We start from the raw sequence: 26,892 nt of genomic DNA on the forward strand, positions 1-26,892 counted from the left end.
GTATATTTATTTGGACTATTTTTGGGCTCCCTATTGTGTTCCCATGACTCCTCTTTTCTTTCACTTTTATAACACTGTGCTGATTACTATAGCTTTATTGGCAAGTCTTGAAGACAGGTAGTGTCAGACCTCCAACTTTATCCTAATTCAATATTGTGTTGGCTATTCTAGATCTTTTAACTCTTTCTATGAACTTTAGAATCAGATTATTGATATCCACAAAATAACTTGCTGGGATTTTATTGGGATTGCATTGAACTATAGGTCAAGTTGGGAAAAACTGACATCTTAAAAGTATTCAGTCTTCCTATCCATGAACATGGAATAGCTCTCAATTTATTTAGTTTGTTCAACTCTCATCAGGGTTTTGTAGTTTTCCTCACATATAGATCTTGTACATATCATGTTGGATTTATGCTTACATATTGTATTGTTGTGGGGTGATAATAGTGGTAATGTGTTTTTAATCTCACATGCCACTTGCTCATTGCTGGTATATATAAAAATGATTTATTCTTATACATTAACCTTGTATCCTACAACCTTGCTTTACTTGCTTGTTAGTTCCAGCAGTTTTTTGTTTGTTTGTGTCAATTCTTTAAGATTTTTTTTTTTTTTTTTTTTTTTTTTTTTTTTTTTTTTTTTGAGACAGAGTCTCGCTTTGTTGTCCAGGCTAGAGTGAGTGCCGTGGCGTCAGCCTGGCTCACAGCAACCTCAAACTCCTGGGCTCCAGCGATCCTTCTGCCTCAGCCTCCCAAGTAGCTGGGACTACAGGCATGCGCCACCATGCCCGGCTAATTTTTTATATACATATCAGTTGGCCAATTAATTTCTTTCTATTTATAGTAGAGACGGGGTCTCGCTCTTGCTCAGGCTGGTTTTGAACTCCTGACCTTGAGCAATCCGCCCGCCTCGGCCTCCCAGAGAGCTAGGATTACAGGCGTGAGCCACCGCGCCCGGCCTCTTTAAGATTTTCTACATAGACAACCATGTCATCTGTAAACAAAGACAGTTTTATTTCTTCCTTCCCAATGAGTATGCCTCTTCTTTCCTTTTCATGTCTAGTTGCATCAGCTAGGACTTCTTTTACAATGTGGAAAAGGAGTGGTAACAGCGACATTGTCTTATGGTAAAAGTGTTCATTTATCTCCATTAAGTATGATGTTTCCTTAGGTTTTCTGCAAATGATTTATATCAAGTTGGGGTAGGTCCCCTTTATTCCTACTTTACTGAGTTTTTATCATGAATGGGTGTTAGATTCTAGATGCTTTTCGTGTATCCTTTGATATAATCATTTGGTTTTTCTTTAAACCTGTTGATGTGATGGATTACATTGACTTTCAAATGTTGAGCCAGAGTTGCATACCTAAGTTAGAACCCTTTCGATTATGAGGCATAATTATTTTTATACACTGATGCAATTTGCTAATATATTGTTAAGAATTTTTGCATCTATATTTATAGATATATTAGCCTAAAGTTTTTTTCTTGTAATGTCTTTATCTAGTTTTTATATTAGGGTAATTCTTGCCTCATTGAATGTGTTAGAAAATATCTCCTGTGCTTTATCTGCTTAAAGATATTATAGAGAATTGGTACAATTTATTCCTTAAATGTTTAGTAAAATTCACCAGTGAAACAATGTGGGCCTGGTACTTTCTGTTTTGAAAGATTATTACTGTTTAAATTTATTTAATAGGGGTTTACTCAGATTTCTATTTCATCTTATGTGAGTTTTGTCAGATAGTGTCCTTCAAGGAATTGGTCAGTTTCATCTAGGTTATCAAATTTGTGGAAATGGAAATGTTAATAATATTCTATGATTATTCTTTTAATTCCAAGACTCTATAGTAATGCCCCTTCTTTCATTTCTGATAATAGTAATTGTCTCCTCACTTTTTTCCCCTTAGTGTGGCTAGAAGTTTATTGACTTTATTTATCTTTTCAGAGAACCAGCTGTTGGGTTTGTTAATTTTTTATTGATTTTGGTTTCAATTTAAGTGCATTCAGCACTAATTCTTTTTATTTTTCTCCTGCTTACTCTAGATTCAATTTACTCTTCTTTCTCTTGTTTCCTAAAGTGGATCATTGATTTTAGATCTCTCTTCTTTTCCAATATATGCATCAGTACTCCAAATTTCCCTCTAAGCACTACTCTTAGTATTCTAAAATTTTGATAAATTATATTTTAATTTTCATTTAGTTCTAAATATTCTTCAATTTCTTGATATTTCTTTTAATCTGTGCATTATTTAAATGTGTGTTTTTAGATGTCCAAATATTTGGGGATTTTCCAGTAATCCTTCTCTCATTTATTTCTAGTGCAATTCAATTGTGGCCTAGGAGTAAACATTGTATACTTTTTATTTTTTAAAATTTGTTAAGATGTGTTTTGCAAACCAGAATGTGTTCTATCTTGATGACTATTCTACGTGAGCTTGACAAAAAATGTGTAATCTACTGTAGTTAGGTGAAGTAGTCTATAGATGTCAATTTTATCCAGTTGATTGATGGTTTTGTTAAGTTCAATTATGTTCTTATTGATTTTCTCCATGCTCAATGTGTCCATTTCTAGTAGAGAGGCTAACAGGGAATAGAAAAAATGAGAGGAAGCTGGTTTCAGACAAATTGAAATCATCACTGTAAAAGACAAATTATATCTTCTTTGCAAGGAGTAAGTTATGTTTAGTTAGGGTTTGGTTTTGGTATTGGTTTGGGGCTTTGGGTTGTGATTAGGGTTAACAGAGTTAGCATTAAAGTTGCATAGTCAGTGCCAATGTCCAAGGTCCAGTTCCATGGTTTAAGGAAATAAACAGTTAATATTATCTAAAAGAAAAATAAATAAATAATTTAACCCCAAAGAAGAGATTTTTGAAAAACAAAATTTTCATATTATAGTACAAAATAAAAGGTATACAGATTTGAAAGTAATAAATAAAACAGTTTTGTCACAAATGACATAATTATCTATGTAGAAACCCCAAAGAATGTATAAGAAAAAAAACTTTACTAGAATTGACAAACAAGATGGATTTATTGATTGACTTATTTAGCTATCATAAGCAGGGCAATGAACATCCTTATAAATATATCTTGTAACTATATTTCCTTTTCCAATTAATTCATTGGTATAAATTCATTATTGCTGAATTTGGTGCACTCCTGACTTTTATGTTAAATCACCGTTGCATTTCTGGGATAAGTCCCAACTGATTGTGATATGAGGCTGGATTCAGTTTCAGGATATTTACATCTATATTCATAAGGGATATTACACTATAGTATTTTTTTGTAATATTTTTACTTTTTATATCAGGGTAATGCTGATCAACAGACTCAGTTAGGAAGTGTCCTCTTTCTTCTGTTTTTCTGAAGAGTTAAGAATAATTGGTGGCTATTTTTTATAATGTTTGGTAGAATTCAACAGTGAAGTTATTTGGTTGTAGAATTTCCTTGGTTTGGGAGCTTTTGGTTACTGATTGAATCTACTTACATTTTATAAATTGTTCAGATTATCTATTCTTTGACAGTTTCTGTATTTCTTGGAATTTGTTCATTTCATCTGGGTTATCTAATTTTTTGGCATACATAGTATTCTCTTTCAATCCTTTTACATCTGTAAGATCTGTTGTAATGTCACCACATTAATTGTTGATTTAGTTATTTGGGACTTCACAAAATTTGTAAAAATTGGGGTAAAGTACACGATACAAAATTTGTCATTTAAAATTACTTTAGGCCAGGCGCGGTGGCTCACGCCTGTAATCCTAGCTCTCTGGGAGGCCGAGGTGGGCGGATTGCTCAAGGTCAGGAGTTCAAAACCAGCCTGAGCAAGAGCAAGACCCCATCTCTACTATAAATAGAAAGAAATTAATTGGCCAACTGATATATATATGTAAAAAATTAGCCGGGCATGGTGGCACATGCCTGTAGTCCCAGCTACTTGGGAGGCTGAGGCAGCAGGATCGCTTGAGTCCAGGAGTTTGAGGTTGCTGTGAGCTAGGCTGACGCCATGGCACTCACTCTAGCCTGGGTAACAAAGTGGAACACTGTCTAAAAAAAAAAATAAATAAAATTACTTTAAAGTTTACAATTCATTGGCATTAGGTACATTAATAATGTTGCATAACAAACACCACCATCCATTTTCAGAAATTTTTTATCATCCCTAAATGACACTATTTATCAAACAAGAGCTCCCATTACTCCCTCCCCACAGCCCCTGACAAACATGATTCTACTTTCTAGCTCTAGTAACTTGACTATTGTAAGTAGTTCATGTAAGTGTAATTATACCATATGTGTCCTGTTGTGTTTGGCTTATGTCACTTAGCATGATGTTTTCAAGATTCATTTATGTTGAAACAGGTATAAGAATTTCAATCTTATTTAGCCTGAATAGTATTCCACTTCATGTGTGTACATCCACATTTTATTTATCAATTTAGTCATCTATAGACATCTGGGTTATTTCCATATTTTTTCTATTGAGAAAAATACTGATAAGAATATTATTGTACAGGTTTTTATTTTAATACTTGGTGGCTATTTTTTTAATGTTTGGTAGAATTCAACAGTTTGGTAGAATTCAACATACCTCTTGGGTACATATCTATTAGTGCTACTGCTGTATCACGCAGTAATTCTATGTTTAATTTGCTAAGGAACCAAATTAAATATGTTGGAATACTGATAGAAAATACTGTTTTGTACATTCTCATAAGCAACATACAAGGATTCCAATTTTTCTGTGAACTTCATACTTGTGTCTCCTCCAAATTCATATATTAAATTTTAGCCCTGAGGTGAAGAGAACCCTTATAAAAGTGGCCTAATGTGTGTTGGAGGTTTTGTTGTTAGGTGCATACACATTAAGGGTATATCTTTATAGAAAAATGACACTTTTATCATTACATAATGCTCTTTTTTATGCCAGATAATTTAACTTTCTTTGAATTTGGCTCTGTCTGAAATTAATATAGATATTTCCCACTTTCTTTTAATTAGTGTTAGCATGGTATGTCTTTCCCCATCCTATTAATTTTATTCTATACCTATTTTTCTATTTAAGTGGGCTACTTGTTGTTAAGATAGACTGCTAACATCCAAGCTCCAAACATGCAGAACCAGAAACTTATATTGATTTTTGGATGTTCAAACATCCTTTCATTCCAGGAACAAGTTCCACCTGGTCATGGTGTATCATTTTTTAATATGCCCCTGGATTCAATTTGCTAGTATTTTGTTGAGGATTTTACAGTAATATTTGTAAGAGATTTTGGTCTGTACTCTTCTTTCCTTGTAGTATATTTGTCTTGCTTTAGTATCAGTGTAATGCTGGCCTCTAAGAATTAAGTTCAAAGTGTTTTGTTCTCTTCAATTTTTGTTAAAAGCTTGAGAATGACTGGTGTTAATTCTTCTTTAAATCTTTGGTAGAATTCCATTAATGAAGCCCTCTGGTCCTGGGCTTTTCTTTAGTGAGTGGTTTTAATTACTGTTTAAATCTCCTTACAAATTATACATCTCTTCAGATTTTCATAACTCAGTCTTGGTAGGTTGCATGGTTTTAGGAACCGATGATTTCCCTGTCAGTCTGATTTTTGATGCTCTCTTGCTGCACTAGTCACCAGTGATCTGTGTTCAGAGAGCAGAGCCCATGTGGGCAAGGCCGAACTGCAAAGGAGGCTGCTTTTCTAGATATAAGCACGAGAGACATTATCACCCACACCCTCCTACAACTTGGGACTGGGTTCTTCGCACCAAATGTTCCAACTCCACCTTGGGGTAATGCTGAGAAAGAACTGTTCCTATTCCTGCCACTTGTCTCCAATTCTGTATTTAAAGAGACAGAAGGCAGAGAGTGGCAAGTTGTGGCTGCCCTGCCAGTCTGACCTTGGATGGTCTCTAGCTACACAAGCCACTCAAGCTCTGTGTCCAGAGAGCAGAGCCCTCCTGGGCAAGGTGGAGCTGTGAAGGAGGCTACTTTTCCGGATGTAACAGGGGGTGACACCATCACCCACACCCTCCTATGACTTGGGTCTGGGTGCTTCGTGCTAAAGGGTCTGACTCCACCTCTGGGCAGTGTTGAGAAAGAGGCTGTTCAACCCAATACCTGAGTTGCAAGACTGTCACCTTTGCTCCACTTCCACTTCCTTGCTGGTGCTGTCACAGAAAGGCATCTCTAATAGCCTATCAGGAAAGCCTATCAAACTGAGGCCCCTCTCTACCACTTTACTGTGGCCTGTTAGCCAGTATGGGAGCCCCCAGCCAAATGGGAAGCTCCATACCTGGGGAATACAGAGGAGCGAGGGAATCTGTTGTCTGGGCTGAGATTTGCTGGAGTTGAAGAATACCCTTAGCAGCGACCAACCCACTGGGATTTCGTGCAGAAGGGACTGAACTCATCTTGGCAGAGGCTAAGCGACATGGCAGGTAATTGTCTGGTTTGGAACTCTCAGAGGCCTCAGGAAACAAAAGACATAATAATCTCAGAGTCTACCATAGTGCCTCCCACTTCAACCTAGGGGTTTAGAGCAAACTCATGCTCACAAGAGATATCTAACCCCTGAATCTCTAAGCAAGGTCCCCAAACCTATTAATCTCTATAGACATAAGGTGAAGGGATTAAACCAAAGATTACCCAACAGACTCAAACTCCTCTAAGATGCCACAAGACCAGACCACATATTCCCAGCCCTGCCATAGATCAATTGTTAAGAATCCCAAGATTTAGCTCATAACCCAGTCCCAACACCTCTGGTCCTCAAAAAAACACCAGATGAGAAAGAACCAATGGAAGATCACAGGAAACATAAAGGAGTAGAGAGAAAAGTCATCTCCAAAAGATAATACTCATCCTTCACCAACCAATACCAACATATATGATGATTAAACTGACAAAGGGAGAATTTCTAATATGGATTGTTAGAAAAATCAATGGAATTGATGAGAAAATAGAATCCCAACATAGAAAAAACATAAGAACAATCCAGGAAATGAATGACAAATTCTCCAATGAAATTGAAATTATGCAGAAAAACCAGTAAGAAATTTTGGCAATGAAGGAAACAATCAAGGATCTCCATATACAGCGGAAAGCATTAATAACAGGATGGATCATGCAGAGGAAAGAATCTGAGAGTTTGAAGATTATGTCTATGTGCTGAACAAATCAGAGGAAGAAAGGGAACACAGACACAAGAGACAAGACCAAAGCTTACAAGAGGTGTGGGATTATGTAAAAAAGCCAAATCTCAGGGTGATCAGGATTCTACAAGGAGAAGAAGAAAAATCACAAGGACTGGAAAATTTATTTCACAGAATACAGGAGAAAAATATGTCAGGCCTGGCCAGAAATCTTGATATACAACTACAAGAAGCACACAGAACTCCTGGGAGACTCAACATGAAAAGGCAATAACCTCGTCACATGGTCATTAGGCTGACCAAAGTAAACATGAAAGAAGCAATCCTCCGTGCAACGAGGTGAAAACAACATTTAACCTATAAAGGAAAACCTATCAGACTAACAGCAGACTTCTCATCTGAAACCTTACAAGCCAGGAGGGATTGGGTGCCTATCCTTCATCTTCTAAAACAGAACAAATCCTAACCCGGAATTCTTTATCCAGCAAAATTAAGTTTAATCTATGAGGGAGAAATAAAGTCCTTCTGAGACGATCAATCACTGAAGGAATTTGCAAAGTCCAGACCAGCCCTACAGGAAGTTCACAGACCCGCATTTCTAACTGAGCAGGGCAATAGACACTCCTCAAAATAAAATATTCAAATAATTAAAGTTTAGATCTTGAACTACATGATGGCTTAAGGAGTAAAACAAAGCAACAGGACTTCACCCAAAAATATGAATGGAAATCTTCCTCCAGTTTCAATCATCTCAATAAATGTAAATGGCTTCAACTGTCCTATGAAGAGATATAGACTGGCAGAGTGAATAAAAATCCACAAGCCTAGTATTTGCAGTCTATAGGAAACACATCTAACCCACAAAGATGCCTTCTGGCTGAAGGTCAAGGGATGGAAAACTATCATCCAAGCAAACAGAAGTCAAAAGAAAGCTGGCATAGCCATACTATTTGCAGATAACATAGCTTTAAAATAGCAAAAGTAAAAAAGGATAAAGATGGCCATTTTATAATGGTGAAAGGGAAGATCCAACAAGAAGATTTATCAATTCTTAATATTTATGCACCCAATACAGGAGCACCCAATTACACAAAGCAAACCTTGTCTAATCTAAACACTATGTTACACAACACTGCCATAGTAGCAGGGGACTTCAACACTACACTAAATGAACTGGGTAGATTCTCCAAACTGAAAGTAAGCAAAGAAATAATGGACCTGAACAGAGCCCCTGATCAAAAAGATTTTACAGAAATCTACAAAACATTCCATTCAAAAAAAGTTGAATTTACACTCTTCTCAGCAGCCCATGGATCCTTCTCCAAAATTGATCACATACTAGGCCACAAATCAGATCTCAAAAAATCCAAGAAAATAGAAATTATACCATGTGTCTTTTCTGACCATAGTGACATAAAATTAGAGTTCAATTCCTATAGAAGTACCCAATGCTTCACAAAGTCATGGAAATTAAATAATCTATTATTGAAGAATCACTGGGTCAAGGAGGAAATTCAGAGGGAAATCAAGAGGTTCTTTGAACAAAATGATAATGGAGACACATGTTACCAAAACCTGTGGGATACAGAAAAAGCATATCTGAGAGGAAAACTAATAGCAATAAATGCTCACATCCAAAAAGTAGAAAGCTTAGATACTGACAACCTAATGAATAGGCTCAATGAATTGGAAAAAGAAGTGCAAAGAAATTCCAATCCTAGTAGAAGAAAAGAAAAAACGAAGGTCAAATCAGAACTTAATGAAATGGAGAACAAGGGAAATATACTAAAGATCAACAAAACCAGAAGCTGGTTTTTTGAAAAGATAAACAAAAATAATGGCCCTCTTGCTAGATTGGCAAGCACTCAAGGGAAAGGACTTTAATAAACTCAATAAGAAATGAAAAAAGAGAAATCACAACAGACACCACAGAAATACAAAACATTATATTTGGCTACTATAAAAAACTATATGCACAAAACTACAGAATTAAAAGGAAATGAACAAATTCCTGGATTCATACAAACTCCCTAAGTTCACCCAAGAGGTAACAGAATTCCTGAATAGACCAATTTCAAGCTCAGAAATTGAAGAAGTAATTAAAAATCTCCCCAAATGGAAAAGTCCCAGGCCAGATGGCTACACATCAGACTTCTACCAAACACACAAGAATGAACTCATACCTATGCTACAGAAAATATTCCATACCATTGAGAAGGAGGTAGCCTTCCTAACTCATTTTACGAAGCCAATATCACCTTGATACCAAAGCCAGGAAAGGACACAACAGAAAAAGAAAATTACAGACCAATATCCCTCATGAATATAGATGCAAAAATCCTAAATAAAATTCTAGCAAATAGAATTCAGCAGCACATCAAAAAAAAAATTCACCATGACCAGGTGAGCTTTATTCCAGGGATGCAAGGCTGGTTCAACATATGCAATACTATAAATGTAATTCACCTCTGATATAAAATCAAGAACAAAGATCATATGATTCTGTCAATAGATGCAGAAAAAGCATTTGATAAAGTCCAACATACCTTTCTGATAAAAACCCTTAACAAAATAGGCATAGACAGCTCATACCTTAAATTTATCAAATCCATGTATGAGATACCCACTGCTAATATCATTCTGAATGGGGAAAAATTGAAATCATTCTGTCTTTGAACCAGAACTAGACAAAGATGCCCACTATCTCCTCTTCTATTCAACATGGTGCTCAAAGTCCTAGCTATATCAATCAGGCAAGAGAGGGATATTAAGGGCATCCAAGTGGGTGTAGAGATTAAACTCTCACTCTTCACCGATGATATGATATTATATCTAGAAAACCCTATGGATTCATCCCAGAGACTTCTAGATTTGATAAATGAATTCAGTAAAGTTTCAGTTTATAAAATCAATATACACAAATCAGAAGCATTCATATATGCCACGAACCATCACGCAGAAACTCACATCAAAAATACAATAACCTTTACTATAACCCCAAAGAAAATTAAATATCTAGGAGTATACTTAACAAAATATACAAAAAATTTATACAAGGAGAAAAAAGAAACACTAAAAAAAGAAATTCCAGATGATGTAAACAGATGGAAAAATCTACCTTGTTCATGGAATGCTAGAATCAATATTGTTAAAATGTAAATATTGCCTAAAGTGATCTACAGAATTAATGCAATCCCCATCAAAATAGCACCAGCATTCTTTACAGATCCAGAAAAAATAATTCTTCACTTTGTATGGAACCAGAAAAAACCTCGTATAGCCAAAGCAATCATAAGTGAAAAGAACAAACTGGAAGGCATCAATCTTCCTGACTTCAAGCTGTACTATAAACCAATAATAGTCAAATCATCCTGGCACTAGCACATGAACAGAAGCATCAATGTCTAGAATAGATCTGAGATACCAGAGATGAAACCATCAGTATATGGTAACCTAATATTTGATAAAACAGACAAAAATATACAATGAGGAAAAGAATCTCTCTTCAATAAATTGTGCTGGAAAAACTGGTTAGCTACATACAGAAGATTGAATGAGGATCCCTACCTCTCACCTCTCACAAAAAGATGGATAACAGACTTAAACCTAAGGCATGAAACCTTAAGAATCCTAGAAGAAGATGTTGGGAAAACCCTATCAGACATTGATCTAGGCAAAAAAAAATTTAGGAAGACCCCCAAGGCAATCACCGCAGCATCAAAAATAAACAAATGGGATCTGATCAAATTAAAAAGTTTCTGGGAATCAAGATGGCAGACGAGAAACACCACCAGACAGAGTGTCTCTGCAGAAAAGACAGATTCTAGCAGAAATTAGAAGAAAGAAGCAAGAAGATGAGCCTACATTGGATGAGGGTCAGAAGGAGGAGTACCTGAGACCATGGGAGACTCCACAGGAGGAGGTTGCAGAGAAGAACTGGAAGTAGAGACCTCCGGAGCAGCCTGGAGACCAGTGGCAAGGGGAGTGGTCAAACCTCACCTACATACACCACCTACTGGTTCAGAAACTAAACAAGGTGTGTGAATATCCAAACGAAAACCTAAAGGAAAGAAACAACAACTGATCGACATGAGAAGAAATCAGCGAAGGAACTCCAGAAATATGAAAAAACAAACAGAAACCACACCACAAAGAGAAGCACCAGCCCCTTAGAAACGGACACCAACCAAAATGACAGAAGAGGAATTCCAAATGTGGATCATAAGAAAATTCAACGACCTGCAAGAACAACTCAATAACCAACACAAAGAAACCACAAAAAGCCTCCAGGATCTGGAACAAAAGTTTACTAAAAAAATCAATACAATGAAGAAAAGTTTAACTGAACTCCTGGAAATGAAGAATCAATTCAGGGAACTACAAAATTCAGTGGAAAGCCTCAATAACAGGGTAGATCAAACAGAAGAAAGAATCTTAGAGATTGAAGATAACACCTTCCAATGAAATAAATCAGTCACAGAGATAGAGCAGAGAAACAAGAGAAAAGAGCAAAGCCTACAAGAGATATGGGATTACGTGAAGAAACCTAATGTGAGGGTCATAGGGTTACCAGAAGGGGAAGAAGACAACACTCAAGGGTTGGACAAGCAATTTGAAGATATAATATAGGAAAACTTCCCAGGCCTTGCTCAAAAACTTGGTATACAAGTTCAAGAAGCTCAGAGGACCCCTGGGAGATTCAATGCAAACAGGAAGATGTCACGACATGCAGTCATCAGACTGACCAAAATATCAACTAAAGAGGCCCTTCTAAGAGCTGTAAGACGAAAGAAGCAAGTAACATACAAGGGAAAGCCAATTCTAATAACACCAGACTTCTCTACTGAAACTTTACAAACAAGGAGAGACTGGGCCCCCATTTTTACTCTTCTGAAACAGAACAATGCCCAGCCTAGAATCTTATTCCCTGAAAAACTAAGTTTTGTATATGAAGGAGAAATCAAGATATTCTCAGATAAGCAAAGACTGAGGGAATTCACCAAGACAAGACCAGCCCTTCAAGAAGTACTCAAAACAGTGTTACCCACAGATCAACACAATAAACACTCACGAATGTAAATCTACTCAAAGCTAAAGATCCAAGCCCAGACACTAAAATGGCTCAAGAGAGAAAACAAAGCAACAAAGTTCAACCCAACATAATGAACAGAAGCCTTCCCCACCTATCAGTTATCCCAATAAATGTGAATGGCTTGAACTCCTCACTCAAGAGACATAGGCTGGCCGAATGGATAAAAACACACAAGCCAAGTATCTGTTGCCTTCAGAAAACACATCTAACCTGCAAGGACATTAGCCTAGGCAAAGAATTTATGAAGAAGACCCCAAAGGCAATCACAACAGCAACAAAAATAAACAAATGGGACCTAATGAAATTATAAAGCTTCTGCACAGCCAAAGAAACTGTCAAGAGAGCAAACAGACAACCCACAGAATGGGAGAAAATTTTTGCAAGCTACACATCTGATAAAGGGCTGATAACTAGAATCTATTTAGAACTCAGGAAAATCAGCAAGAAAAAATCAAGCCTATCAAAAAATGGGCAAAGGACATGAATAGAAACTTCTCAAAAGAAGACAGAATAATGGCCAACAAACATGTCAAAAAATGTTGAACATCTCTAATCATCAGGGAAATGCAAATCAAAACCACAATGAGATATCACTTAACTCCAGTGAGAATGGCCTTTATCAAAAAGTCCCCAAACAACAAATGCTGACATAGATGCGGAGAGAGAGGAACACTCCTACACTGCTAGTGGGACTACAAACTAGTTCAACCTCTGTGGAAAGCAATATGGAGATACCTCAAAGTGATACAAGTAGATCTACCATTTGATCCAGCAATTCCACTACTGGGCATCTACCCAAAAGATCAAGAGTCACTTTATGAAAAAGAAACCTGTACTTGAATGTTTATAGAAGCACAATTCACAATTGCAAAGCTGTGGAAACAACCCAAGTGCCCATCAAGTCATGAGTGGATTAATAAAATGTGGTATATGTATACCATGGAGTACTACTCAGCTTTAAAAACTACGGTGATATGGCACCTCTTGTATATTCCTGGATAGAGCTGGAACCCATTCTACTAAGTGAAGTATCTCAAGAATGGAAAAACCAGCACCACATGTACTCACCAGCAAATTGGTATTAACGGATCAACACCTAAGTGGACATAGGGGAGTAACATTTATTGGGTGTCAGGAGGGTGGGAGGGGGGAGGAAGGAAGGGGTATATACAACCATGAGTAAGAAGTGCAATGTTTGGGGGATGGACATGCTTGAAGCTCTTACTTGAGGGGGTGGGGCATAGGCAATATAAGTAACCTTAACATTTGTACCCCCATTATATGCTAAAATAAAATTAAAATGAAAAAAAAGTTTCTGCACAGCCAAGGAATCTATTATTAGAGCAAATAGACAACCCACAAAATGGAAGAAAATATTTTCTCTCTACACTTCTGATAAAGGTCTAATAACAAGAATCTATTTCTTGTTAATCTAAGAATTAACAAGAAAAAATCAAACAACCCCATCAAGAAATGGGCCATAGAAATGAACATAAACTTCTCCAAAGAAGACAGAATAATGGCCTGCAAACATATTTTAAAAAATGCTCAACATCTGTAATCATCAGAGAAATGCAAATCAAAACCACAATGAGATACCACCTAACCCCAGTGAGAATGGCCTGTATCAAAAAATCCCAAAACAACAAATGCTGGCAATGATGTGGAGAGACAGGAACACTCTTACACTGCTGGTGGGACTGCAAATTAGTGCAACCTTTGTGGAAAAGAATTTGGAGATCCCTCAAACAGCTAGAAATAAAAATACCATTCGACCCAGCAAGTAGCATTTTTGGGCATCTACCCAAAAGAGCATAAGACATTCTATTATAAAGACATCTGCACCTGAATGTTTATGGCAGCACAATTCACTATTGCAAGATCATGGAAACAACCCAAGTGCCCATCAGTTCATGAGTGGATAATTAAAATTTTGTATATGCTCACAATGGAATATTACTCAATTCTAAGAAATCACAGAGAGTTAGCATGGTTTATGCTATCCTGGATTGAGCTTAAGCCTGTTATCCAAAGTGAGGCGACACAAAATCAGGAAAATAGGCTCCACATCTATTCACCATCAAATTGGTACTGACTGATTAAAACTATGGTGCTCAAATGGTGGTAGTGCTCATCAGGGATTCGTGGGGGTGGAGACCCACATCTTAGGGATGGGGAGGGAAGGAAATGCCTCTAACCCTTCTTAGGGAGAGGCAAAAATATGCAATGTAACCAAAATGTCAAAAAAAATAAAACCAAAACAAAACTTTTATCGGGTGGTGGGCAGGTGGGAGAGGGGAGGAGGGGAAGGGTGTATAATTACATAATGGGTGCAGTGTGCACCATCTGGGGGGTGGACGGTCTTGAAGCTCTGGCACAGCATGGGGGGAGAGGTGGCACTGGCAACATATGTAATCCTAACAATATTTGTACCTCAATAATATGATGAAATAAAAGGGGGAAAAAAAAGAGGAACTGATGATTTCACCTATGTCATCCGATTAGTTGGCACACAACTATTCATAGTTCTAATAAGCCTCTTTATTTTTGAAAAATTGGTAATGTCCCTATTTCAATTTTTATTTCATTGAGTCTTCTTTTTTCTTAGCAAATCATGCTAGAGTTTGCCAATATTGTTGAGCTTTTTCAAACCACCATTTCTATACATTGATTTTCTCTATTATTATTCTATTCTTTATATTATTTATTTCCACTCTAATCTTTATTACTTTGTTCCTTCTGTTGTCCTTTAAATTACTTTGTTCTTCTCTTTCTAATTCTTTAAGGTATAAATTTAGTTGTTTGACAACTTTTCTCCTATTTGATACAAACATTTAGAGCTATAAATTTCCCTTCTATTGCTCCCTTCACTGCATGCTATAAATTTTGGTATGTTGGCTTTTGCTTTTATTTGACAGATATTTTCTAATTTTCTTTCTGATTTCTTCTCTGACCTACTGGTTGTTTAAGAATGTGTTTAATTTTCACATATTTGTAAATTTCCCAGTTTGTCTTATTGATTTCAGTAGTATTGTCTATATGTCTATTAGGTCTAGAGCATTGAAGTCTATTCTTTATTGATCTTCTGTCTTGTTGTTCTATCCTAATGAATGTGGGGTGTTAAAGTCTCCTATTATTATTGTATAACTATCTATTTCTCCTTTCAAGTCTGTCAATGATTGAATCATATATTTTAGAGCTCTGATGTTTGCTACATATATGATTAGAATTATTACTTATACCTTCTTGGTCAACTGACCATTTCTATCAATATACAGTAGACTTCTAACAGTTTTGTTTTAACATAATTTTTTACTATTCTTAGTATAGATTCCTCTTTCCTCCCAGTTCATTTTTGGTTATAATTGCATAAAATATATTTTTCCATCCACTCACTTTCAACTTGTTTGTGTCTTTAGATCTAAAATGAGTGTCTTGTACACAGCAAATGCTGGGTCATTTTTAAAAAATGCATTTTGCTTATTTATGTCTTTTGAATGGGGAGTTTAATTGATTTACATTTAAAGTAATTACTCATAAGGAAATATTTTGACATTTTGTTAGTGGTTTTCTGTATGTCTTAACCCTTTCTGCCTTTCATTTCCTCCAACATTGCCTTTTGTGTTTAGCTGATTTTTTTCTAGTGACTCCTTTTGCTATCCTTCTCATTTTCTTGTGCGTATATTCTATAGGTATTTTCTTTGCAGTTACCATGAGGATAACATATAAATTTCTAAAGTTATTACACTTGAATTTTTTTTACAATATCTCTCATTGAGTTATTTTATGAAGTTTAAATAACAATGTGAACAAAATACCTGGCATGATGTAGGCATTCATTAGTAGGAACCATTAGTAGGAACTAATGTAGGAACCATTAGTTCAAGTTCCAACCCTTGCTCCACATACACCTCTTTCTCTCTAAGATTATAGAAATGATTATCAAAAAAAGCATATGTTTGTTGAGACCTTAACTATTGAAAATGATTCTTGACAAAAAGAATAAAATGATAACAATAGGAATGCATAACGGCCTGGAAGTATAGGTATAAATGAAATACATCAAAGTTATAGGCAGTGAAAAGTAGAGTAGTACCTAGTAATTAGAAGATAAATTATGTGAAAAAGATATACATTTACGAGAAACAAGAATATGAGACTAATCTAGTATCCTTAAAATTTTCCTTTTTTCTGTGATTTCTAACTGATGTATGTGACACTATAATATAAAATTATTTGAGCTTTAACAGAAATCTGAAAGTCTTATGTTTCCTTTATAGAATTTCTGTAACATTTTGGCCCCAGATTCAAATACCAATGTATTCTTTCCTCATTTTTTTTACTACTTTTGCATTTACATATTATTTTTTTTATTTCAGCATATTATGGGGGTACAAACGTTAAAGTTACATACATTACCCTTGTCTCCCCTACCCCTTCAAGCCAGAGCTTCAAGCGTGGCCATCCCCCAGATGGTGTGCATCACAGTCACTATGTAGCATTTAAATATTATTTCATTCTCTCTTACCTCTTACCCTTAAAATTTAATTTGAATTGACACCATCTTAAATTCAATTGCATACAAAAACTCTTCCCATATAGCTGTCCTATCCCTCCTCAATTTATTAAATATGATATTCATGCCATAAATTACATCTTCCTACATTGTGTACATATGAACATGTATGTATACATTTTTATTTATTTGTCTTCCAAATTCTGTAGAAAATAAAAAGCAGAGTTATAAACCAAAATTACAATAATACTGGTTTATATATATGTCCAGGTTTTTACCTTTATTAGAGATATTTACAGCTTTATATAGGTTTGAGTTCCTATCTTGTGCCCTTTTGTTTCAATCCAAAGGACTCCCTTTAGCATTTCTTATAGGGCAGGTCTAGTAGTAATGAATTGTTTCAACTTTCATTTCGGAATGTCTTAATTTCTCCCTTACTTTTGAAGGACAGTTTTGCTAGATATACAATTCTCAGTTGAAAGGTTTTTGTTTACTTTTATTTCAGCATTTTAGAATACAATTTAACCCAGTTTCTTCTGGCCTCCAAGGTTTCTGTTAATAGAATTCAGCTGATAATCTTATTAAAGGTCCCATGTACATGAGTTGCTGCTGCTTTTAAGATTCTCTCTTTGTTTTCTGATAATTTCATAAACATGTGTCTTTGTGTAGGTCTCTTTGGATTTATCCTAGAATTGTTAGTCTTCATAGATTATTAGATTCATGTTTCAAGAAAGTTGGGGTAGTTTTCTGCCATAATTTCTTCAAATAATCTTTCTGCTCCTTCTGAGACTTCCACTATGCCTATATTAGTTCTTATCATGGTGTAATACCAGTCCCTTAGGCTTTGTTCAATTTTCTTCAGTCTTTCTTCTCTTTACGCCAAACTCAATAATTTCAAGTATCCTGTCTTCGTGTTTGCTGATTCTTTCTTCTGCCAGTTCAAGTCTTCATTTGAACTCCTCTAATAAAATTTTTATATTCAGTTATTGTATTTTTCACTATGAGAATTTCTATTTGGTTCCTTTTACTAATTGGTCTCTTTGTTGATAGTCTCACTTTGTTCACATATAATTTTCTGTTTTCCATTAGTTTTTTTTCTGAGTTTTCCTTTAGCAACTTGAACATATTTAAGAGTGTTGTTTTAAAGTCTTTATCTAAGCCAAATGTCTGTGCTTCTTCAGAGTTGTTTTCTGCCACTTTATTATATTTTCTCCTTTTCAATGAGCCATGTTTTCCTCTCTCTTTTTATACTTTGTGATTTTTGGTTGAAAATGGAGTATTTGAAAATACAGCCAACTTCCTCAGCCTTTGCAAACAGCATTTATGCCAGAACAGTCTTTCACTGATTAGCTGGCTATAGCTAAGCCTGGGGATTAGCTGAGGTAAAAGCTTACGGTCTTGACAGGTGTTTTCTGTGCATGCATTTTCCTATGCCTATGTGTGATTTTCTCAATTCTCCTATATAAACAGCTACTTTTGAATGTCTTAATTTTACATATTCTCTCAAAACACTTCGTCCTTAGGGTCTTAGATGGGCTATTGTATGTCTCCACCCGTAACCTTGCTTCAGGTATCTGTGGGCAGGCATTGCCACTGCAACTTTCACCATCAGTGGCTGCCACCTTTCTCGATCTGAGACTATTTCTTCGGGGAGTCTCATTACAGGTTAGAATGTTTCAAATAAGGTCTGTTCTGCTTCCTCTCATATAAGGGAGGTAATTGAGAACTGGGTTCCCCCCTTCTTCAGACCAAAATCCCACAATGCCAGGGAGGTGGTGGTACAAGTACAGTTAAAAAGCCATAAAACTTTCTAACACCTTTTAATAATATGGGTTTCTTTATTCACATTGGGCATTTTCTTGGTTTCTACAGACCTTTCACTATTTTCCAGCACTCTTACAAGGTTATTTTAGCCATTTTCTGGTTTATCCTGATGTTTCCATTATGGAACAAAGGTTAGCGCTTTCTAATCCACCATTTTACTAATTTACTAGTCTGTATTCACTTTTAAATAAAGTGATACTTGTTTAATTGCTCAGAATATGACCTAGCTTGATAAATGTTTCATGAAACTTGAAGAGAATGTATATTGTGCTGTCATTATGTGGAATGTTCTATAAATGTTATTTAAGGTGGTCAATAGAGTTGTTCAAGTATCTAATAGTCATGTTGATTTCTGTCTCTTATTCTGACAATGAGTAAAACAAGGGTATTAATAACATCTCTGACTATGTGAATATTTTTCCTTGTAGTTCTGTCAGCTTTTGCTTCAAGTATTTTGAAGGTTTTTTATTAGGTGCTTATACAGGATTATTTCTTCTTAAATTAACACCTTTATAATTATGAAGTACATTCTTTTATACTTGCTAATATTCTTTGTTTTAAAGCATACTTTCCTGGGTTTAACATAGTTATTCCAGCTTTCTTTTATTAGTATTAGCATGTTATATTTGTTTCCACCCTTTTAGTTTAATCAATTTGTGTCCTTATATTTAACATGCATTTCTTGTGAGTAGCATGTAGTTGAGTTTTTAAAAACCCCATCTGACATTCTTTGCCTTTTCAAAGAGGTTTTACATGATTTACATCTATATTGCTATGGTTAAGTTCAAGTTTCTCATCTTGCTATATGGTTTCTGTTTGTCCCATCAGGTTTTTTTTTTTTTTCCTGCTTGTAGATTAAGTATTGCACTAATTTTCTAGGGCTACTGTAATGAACTACCACAAACTGGATGGCTTAAAATCACAGAAATTTGTTGATTCACAGGTTAGAGGGCTAGTCATTATGAAATCAAGGTGTCATCAGGGCCATGTTCTCTCTCAGATCTGTAGGAGAGAATCCTTTTTTGCCTGTTCTGGCATCTGATGTTTTTCAACTATCCTTAGCATTCCTTTGCTGGTAGATGTTATCAGTCCAATATCTGTCCCTATTTAAAGATAATTATCTTCTCCCTGTGTCTTTTGACTTCATCTAAAGAGAACATGAGTCATACTAAATTAGGACCCATCTTAATGACTTCATCTTGAGTTAATTACATCTGCAAAGATCTAATTTCCAAATAAGGTCATTTTTACAAGTATAGGGGCTTATAACTTGAATATATCCTTTGTGGAGACAAAATACTATCAATAAAAGCTATTTTGTATGATTCTATATTTTCTCCTTCATTGGGTTTACTAAAATCCTGCTTTAATTCAGAGGTGGCTTTAAAGTTTATAGTATACATATTTATTATAGTCTACCTTCAAGTGATATTATACCTCTTCATGGATAGTATAAGAATCTTACAATAGTGTATTTCCATTTCTTAACTCTGGCCTTATTGTGCATGTGCACGCACGCACACACACATGCACATACGCACAAAATTAATTCTTGAATGTAGAGCCATACTTCCATGTGGTATCTTTTCCTTTTGTCTGACACCTGTGTATGAGTTTCCTCTTATCACTATTTTGAGCTATTGGATTGTGTGCATAGAATCTAATTCTGTGAGTTTATAGTTTTTTATCAAATTTGAAAATATTGGGAAATATTTGGCTATCATTTGTTGAAATATTTCTTTCTGCTCACCCCCCTGCTTTTCCTCTTTTTAGGGAATTTTGATTTATATCTATATTAGTCTGACTGATATTGTTCTATATTTCTATCTCTGCATTTAATTTTGGTAGTCTATATTTATACATCTTTAAGTACATTAATCTTTTTTTTTTGTAATATCTAATCTGCAGTTATTCTCATCCAGTGGATTTTTCATCTCAGGCACTGTTGTTTTAATCTCTAGAAACTTCATTTAAAGTCCTTTCTTATTTTTCATGTTTATAACTTTTGAACTTTTGTCAATATGGTTAGAATAACTTTATAATATTTTCCTCTGCTAATTCACATCTTTTAAAAATATAAATGACCAATAATCACGCAAAGAGATGTTCAACATCATTATGCATCAGGTAAATGCAAACCAAAGTCACAATAAAATACCACTTTACCACCCCCCAGGATAGCTATGATCAAAAAGGCATATAAAAACAAATGTTAGTAGAGATAGGGAGAAATGAGAATCCTCACACAAGGCTGGTGGGAATGTAAAATAGTGTAGCCAATGTAAAAGACAGTTTGCCAGTTTCTCAAAAGGCTAAACATGGAGTTACCATATGACACAGCAATTCCACTCCTAGGTATATACCCCAGAGAAATAAAAATGTGTCCAAATTAAAACTTGAACACTTATGTTCATGGCAACATTATTCATAATCAAAAAGTAGAGACAACCCAAATATCCATCAACTGATGAATGGATAAGTAAAGAACTGGCAGATGCTACATGAATGAACCTTGAAAACATTATGCTAAGTAAGATAAACCAGACACAAAAGGTCACACATTATAGGATTGCATTTATACAAAATGTCCAGAATAAGTAAATTCATAGAGATAAAAAGTAGTTCAGTGGTTGCCTGGGGCTAAAAGTGTTTGGAACAAGTGGGAAGTGACTGCTAATGGGTACAGGGTTTCTTTTGGGGGTGACAAAGTGTTCTAGAATTAATTGTGGCTGTGGCTGCACAACTTTGTAAATTATATCTTAACACAGCTATTTTAAGAGAAATCTTTGGCAAGGCGAGGTGGCTCACACCTGTAGTCCTACCATTCTGGGAGGCCAAGAAGGGTGGATTGCTTGAGGTCAGGAGTTCGAAACCAGCCTGAGCAAGAGCGAGACCCTGTCTCTACTATAAATAGAAAGAAATTAATTGCCAAATAATATACATAGAAAAAATTATCCAGGCATGGTGGCACATACCTGTAGTCCCAGCTACTCAGGAGGCTGAGGCAGTAGGATTGCTTGAGCCCAGGAGTTTGAAGTTGCTGTGAGCTAGGCTGACACCATGGCACTCACTCTAGCCTGGGCAACAAAGCAAGACTCTGTCTCAAAAGAGAGAGAGAGAAATCCTAAGCACGAAAAGTTTAATATTATATGTGTTTGGCCTTATATCCCAGGTACAGCTAGCATTCACCTGGTAAGTTGCCCCCACGTGGTCAGCTAACTGTATGTTTGAGGGCCATACTCCAGAGAAAGCAACTACACATACTTCAGTGATTTTTGTTTCCATAAATACAGTTTAAAATTTTTGAGAAATCATAATTGTATATATTTACAGGGTACAATGTGATGTTCTGAAATATAAATCAAGCTAGTTAACATATCTATCACCTCACCTATCATTTTTTTATGGTGAGACATTTGAAATTTACTGTTATTTTGAAATACATATATTACTGACTATAGTCACCTGCTGTGCAATAGACCTCAAACTATTCCTCGTATCTAAAATTTTGTACCTTTTGATCAACTCTCCATTCCGCCCTTTCCCCACCAGTCCTCTAGTCCTCTAGGAACCGTCATTCTACCATTTACTTCTATGAATTTAACACTTTAATATTCCACATATTATTGAGATCATGCAATATTTGTCTTTTGGTGCCTGGCTCATTTCACTTATGATCATGTCCTTCAGACTTATCCATGTTGTTTCAAATGACAGGATTTCATTCCCTTTTTAAGGCCAAATAGCATTTTATTGTGTACATATACATTTTCTTTATTCATTTATCTATTGATGGACATTTAGGTTATTTCTACATCTTGGCCATTGTGAATAATGTTGCAATAAACATGGAGTGAAAATATCTCTTCAAAACATTGGTTTTAGTTCATTTGGATATAACCAAGAAGTGAGATTACTGAATCATCTGGTAATTCTAGTTTTTTGAGGAACCTCCACACTATTTTCCATAATGGTTATACTAATTTACATTCCCACTAGGAATAAGAGCTCCTTTTTCTGTAAAATAAGAGCTCTTTTTTCTATAAATCCTCTCCAACACCTGATATATTTCAACTTTTTGATGAAAGCCATTCTAACAGGTGTGAAGTGATATCTCATTGCTATTTTAATTTGTATTTCCCCAATGATTAGTGGTGCTGGGCATTTTTTCATGTAACTATTGTCCATTTGTGTGTCTTCTTTTGAAAAATGTCTGTTCAGATCCTTTGCCCACTTTTAAAATCAGGTTATTTTCTAGCTATTGAGTTATTTAGTTCCTTATATATTCTGGATATTAACCCATTGCCAGATGTATGATTTGCAAATATTTTCTCCCATTCTGTGGGTTGTCTATGCATTTTGTTTCCATTGCTGTGCAGAAGCTTTTTAGTTTGATGCCATCCCATTTGTCTATTTTTCTTTTGTTGCCTGTGCTTTTGGGGTCACCAAAAAAAATCATTGGCCAGTCCAATGTCACAGATCTCTTCCCTTATGTTTTCTTCTAGTTGTTTTACAGTTTTAAGTCTTGTTGAGTTGATTTTTGTATATAGTTTAAGATAAGTGTCTAATTTAATTATTTGTCATGTAGATATCCAGTTTTCCCAGCATCATGTATTGAAGATACTGCCCTTTCCCCATTGTGTGTTCTTGGCATCTCTGTCAAAAATCAGTTGGCTATAAATGTGTGGCTTTATTTCTGGGTTTTCTATCCTGTTCCATTGATGTGTTTGTTTTTATGATAGTACCATGCTGTTTTGGTTAAAATTGCTTTATAATATGTTTGAAATCAGGGAGTGTAATATTTCTTTTTGCTCAAAATTGTTTTGGCTGTATTGGGTCTTTTGTGGTTGCATACGAATTTGAGAATTTTTTCCGTTTCTGGAGAAATTGGGATTTTTATAGAGATTGTATTAAACCTGTAGATTGCTTTGGGCACTATAAACAGCTTCACAATATTAATTCCTCCAATCCATGAACAAGGGATATTGTTCCATTTATTTGTTTTCTTCATTTCCTTAATCGGTGTGTTATAGTTATCAGTATAACAAGTTTTTTCCCTCCTTAAATTACACCTCAGTATTCAATATTTTTGTTGGTATTGTATTAATAAAGGGGACATTCTTAAACTCCTTAGACAGTTCATTATTGGTATATAGAAACATACTGATTTTTCTAAGTTGATTTTGTATCCTGCAACTTTACTGAATTTGCTTTTCAGTTCTCACAGTATTTTTTGACAGGGACTTTAGGGTTTTCTATATATAAAGTCATATCACCAGTAATGAGACAATTTCACATTTTCTTCCTTCCTATTAAAATGCCTTTTGCTTGTTTCTCTTATCTAAAAGCTCTGGCTAGGACTTGCAATACTATGTTTGAAAGAATTGGTGAGAGTGGGCATCCTTGTCCCTGATTGTAGAAGAAAAGCTGTCAACTTCTCACTGTTGAGAGTGATTTTAGCTACAGGTTTGTCATATGGCTTTTATTGTTTTGAGATACAGTCCTTCTGTACCTAATCCACTGAGTTTTTATGATGATAAAATTTTGTCAAATACTTTTACTTCATCTATTGAGACAATCATATGATTTTTATCCTTCATTTTGTTGAGTTGACTCATTGATTTGCATATGTTGAACCATCTGTGCATCCCAGGGATAAATATTCCTTGATCACAGTGAATGATTCTTCAATATGTTCTTGAATTTATTTGCTAATATTTTGTGGATGATTTTTGCACCTATATTCATCAGGGATATTAGCCTGTAATTTGCTTTTCTTGTAGTGTCCTTTTTGGCTTTGGTATCAGGGTAACACTAGCCTTATAAAATGAGTTTGGAAGTACTCCCTCTACTTCAATTTTTTTGGAAGAGTATGAGAGGAATGAATATTAATTCTTCTTTTAAATGTTTCCTAGAATTTAGTAGTCAAGCTGTCTGATCCTGTTGTTTTCTTTGGTAGGAAACGTTTTGCTACTGATTCGATCTCCTTACTCATTATTAGTCTATTCAGATAATCTAGTTCTTAATGATTTAGTATTTAAAAAAATATTTTTACAAATATTGTTTATTTTAATAAAGCTGGAACAATGTCTATTTAAAACCTATATCCCAGGCCAAAAAGTAAAAATATGATAAAATTTTAAAAGAACAGTGCTCTGTTACATACAGTTTTTTATGAATAACTACTAATTGTTAATGAAAATTAGAACTTTTCTGAGCTCTTCTTATAAGATTTTTAAAAAAATTTAAAATGCTTTCTCTTCATTCATCTTGACTCCAACTTGCTATTCCTCTTCTTTTGTCCAGACCCTCAAATTTTAAAGATAGCTTAACGTTAGAGGAAAGAACATTTTTTCCACAGTTCAGATCTCTGACAAACTTCCATCTTCCACTGAAAGTCATAGTCCAGGAGTGAAGCAATCACATGCTAGAACTTCAGGGCCATTTGGAAAGTCATTATGAACACTTGCATTGGTTAATTTTATTTATCACCACACATAGTCCTGAAAAAGGTGGCCTCCATGTGCATACATGTAATTTTTAAACAGGAGTGTGCAATATGAAGGGGCTTGAGGCTCGATAATAAAAAATCAGCACAATGAAAGCAAACAATAATAACTCACTAGAATTCAATAATGCTGAAAGAGATTGGATGCCATTTTTCAATTCTGTTTTGAACATCACATTACAAAAGAACTATTTTTAAAAATAAAAAAGGATTGAGGGAAAAGAAAAAAAAATAAAAAGAATATCTAAACTGCTGAATAGGCTGGGCGAGGTGGCTCACGCCTGTAATCCTAGCACTCTGGGAGGCCAAGGGGACGGATTGCTCGAGATCAGGAGTTTGAAACCAGCCTGAGCAAGAGCGAGACCCCGTCTCTACTATAAATAGAAAGAAATTAATTGGCCAACTAATATATATAGAAAAAATTAGCCGGGCATGGTGGCGCATACCTGTAGTCCCAGCTACTTGGGAGGCTGAGGCAGCAGGATTGCTTGAGCCCAGGAGTTTGAGGTTGCTGTGAGCTAGGCTGACACCATGGCACTCATTCTAGCTTGGGCAACAAAGCGAGACTCTGTCTCAAAAAAAAAAAAAAAAAAAGGAAGCATAAACTGTTGAATGATCCCTCCCCCCCATTTATTCCTGATAAATTTCAATCACATTTTCTCATTCCATTCCCAGTTCTTCTGGATTATGATTATCAGCAATTGTTTGATCTTCAACAAAAAACCTGAGTGAATTCATTGAACACCCTGTCTTTGACAGTATGATTCTTTGAATTTCTTTAGATGTATTGTCATTTTAACTTTGAAGTGAGTCTCACTGCTGTCCTGTCCAATGATATGAGTTTAATGTATTCTCCCTTCTTTCTTATACCCTAAGTCCTCATTTTAAGATTTTGCCTCCTGGGGGTCAGAAATGGTGACAGTGGCTTCATATGGGGAGCGGAGGCAGTCTCTGCAAAGCAGTGGCCTTGGGTAGGCAGTACCTCACTCCAGGGTTTAGAAGTCTGTCTCCTCCAATACATTCTTAGGAGGGTGGATTATGTAGGAATTTATCTATTTCTTCTAGGTTATTCAATTTTTTGGTCTATAATTGTTCATAGCAGTTTCTTATGATCCTTTGTAATTTGGTGGTATCAGGTGTAGTGTCCCCTTTTTCATTTCTGATCTTATTTGAGTACTTTTTTATTTCCTAGTTAGGCTAGGTAAAGATTTGTTGATTTTCCTTTAAAAAAAAACTATGTTAATTTCTTTCTATTGCTTTTCTAGTCTTTATCTCATTTATTTCTACTCCAACCTTCATTATTTCCTTCCTCCTGTTACCTTTGGGTTTATCTTGTTCTTCTTTTTCTAGTTTCTTTAGGTGTAACATTGGATCATTTGTTGTGATCCTCTTTTCTTTTTCACATAGGGATTTACTGCAATAAATTTCCGTCTTAGGACTGTTTTTACTGTATCTCATAAGCTTTGATATGTTTTGTTTACATCTTCATTTTTATTTTTTAAAATCTTTTTGATTTCTTCTGTGACACATTGGTTGTTTTGGAGCATGTTGTTTAATTTCCACATATTTGTGACTTTTCCAAGATTTCTTTCTCTTGATTTCTAGTTTCATGCCATTGTGATCTGAAAAGGTAGTTGTTATGAATTCAATCCTCTTACATATGTTAATATTTGTTTTGTGGCCTAAACTATAAATAATCTATCCTGTAGAATGTTTCATGTACACTTAAGAAAAATGGATATTCTGCTGCTTTTGGGTGGAATGTTCTGTATGTGTCTGTTAGGTCCATTTGATGTAAAGCTTAAT

The 26,892-nt window shown here is 35.3% G+C and overlaps 1 pseudogene; it reads right to left on the bottom strand.

Annotated features, from left to right (window-relative positions):
- Window positions 1-26,454, bottom strand: part of LOC105868772 (small ubiquitin-related modifier 1-like) — a 75,009-nt pseudogene extending 48,555 nt beyond the window's left edge.
- Between the last annotated feature and the right edge of the window lie 438 nt (window positions 26,455-26,892).

This window comes from Microcebus murinus, chromosome 7 (assembly GCF_040939455.1).
Source record: "Microcebus murinus isolate Inina chromosome 7, M.murinus_Inina_mat1.0, whole genome shotgun sequence".
NCBI lineage: Eukaryota > Metazoa > Chordata > Mammalia > Primates > Cheirogaleidae > Microcebus > Microcebus murinus.